This window comes from Megalobrama amblycephala, linkage group LG22, assembly GCF_018812025.1.
Source record: "Megalobrama amblycephala isolate DHTTF-2021 linkage group LG22, ASM1881202v1, whole genome shotgun sequence".
Lineage (NCBI taxonomy): Eukaryota > Metazoa > Chordata > Actinopteri > Cypriniformes > Xenocyprididae > Megalobrama > Megalobrama amblycephala.
The window spans coordinates 5,079,457-5,081,101 of record NC_063065.1 but is presented as its reverse complement, the minus strand read 5'-3'; the positions used below and the strand labels follow the sequence as shown (position 1 = coordinate 5,081,101).

The following is a 1,645-nucleotide window of genomic DNA, read 5'->3' as shown; positions in this document are numbered from 1 at the left end:
TAACAGAGAAGATACAGAATGATCCGCCTTCCTCTCATACTCAAACAGAAGCTGAGCAACAGACACAAGAGCTTAGTAACATCTGCTGCAGGGGTTATTTCATATCTGTGAATGTATTGGCAGATATATCCATTACCACGCCAATCTCTCGGAGAGTTGTCATGACAGAAATGTATTATTTACATGTACATGAACTAAAGATTTTAAGCATCAGTTAAATGCATTCTTGTTGATCATTAACCTTTTAGTGAAAATTATTTTGAAGTGCAACCTAAATTAGCTTTAAAACAAATAAATGACCAACAAATGCACAGGCAAGAATGGATGGGTGATTCAAGAAACAAATCAAATGAACAAATGCTTTAATGATTATTAGTTCACACAAACTGAAACAATATTTCTACACATTTCTTAGGTCAAGACAACAGAACAAGTACTAAAGTAATAAAGAAAAAACAACAAACAAAAACTGGAAGCTGAACAAATAATACAACAAGAAGTGAAAATGAAACCAAACCTCAAATGACAAACTGCTAAAATAACATCCTAAATCCAATTAAAAGTTGTGCTGGAACAATTTTAATTAAAAAAGTGACCTGTTGTCTCTTCCTTTTCATTCACATACAAAATGTAAAGGAACGACAGACTGCCAGAGAAAGTGTAAAGCTCTGTGGTGAACAGATATTCTGAGACCAGAGAAAATCAGAGAAGAAGTCAAGCAGATAGAGAATACAGTACTGGCCCGGGACAGAGGAGAGATCGATCGCTGATGATTCAACATTCATAAGACAGATGAGGTAAAACACTGCCGCTCCACACTGACATCAGCACTACACAACGCTTGTTTTTCATTTCATTTATTATTAAAGTGGAAATATAACAACAACAGTAAAAAATCTTAAGGTTTTAACTCAAGTGAGATGAATAGCAGTGTTAGGCAGTACAGAAAAAAGATAACATTGTAAAACAGATAACTTACAAAATACAGTCTTTGAATTAGTATGAAGTTATTGTTTGATCTTAATTTGACCTTGTGTAAAAAAGCAGTAAAAACAATTATAGATTAGATGCTCTAACAACATTATAACATAAAATTTTATGTTGCATTCAATGAAAACAGAATATTAAAGCTGTTGTAACCCAAAAGATCCCTGACAGAAATCATTAAAATAAGTGTCATGAGAAATCACTTTAGGCCCCCCACCTTTGTATCCAATCAGAAAACATAAATCAGAAACATCACCAAACCAATCACAAAAATGAGAATGATTTCAGATGTGTCCAAAGTAGGAAAGACTCAATAAATTGATAAACCAAACAAAGATTATAAAATTTTTCATCCAACATTTTTCTAGTTTTGGTGCATTTCTCTGGGGCGTGTTTGTGTTAATTAATTCTCATTCAGGCCAACACACTGTAATCTCTCTGCATTGTCTTCTGTCCTCTCTGGTGTTTGTGTTGTATCTCCTGTTAGTGATGAGCCTGATTGAGATGTTCTTTCTCTCTGTCTTGTTCCTGTGATTGTATATCTGTGGAGGATCTCTCTTGCTCCGTGGAAACACTCTCTTCTCCTTGAGTCGTCTGCACTGTTGCTCCAGGGTCCTCTTGTGTTTGTGTAGCTCTTTCAGGTGAAATCACTGATGTA

The 1,645-nt window shown here is 34.8% G+C and overlaps 1 protein-coding gene across 1 annotated transcript in view; it reads right to left on the bottom strand.

The window, feature by feature from the left end:
• Positions 1-1,433: 1,433 nt before the first annotated feature.
• LOC125257681 (histone-lysine N-methyltransferase, H3 lysine-79 specific-like) overlaps positions 1,434-1,645 on the bottom strand; it is a 1,606-nt gene continuing 1,394 nt past the window's right edge. Inside the window, exon 2 of the mRNA XM_048174292.1 lies at positions 1,434-1,645. This exon is cut by the window's right edge and continues 107 nt beyond it. The gene's annotated coding sequence lies outside the window, so the exon portion shown is untranslated.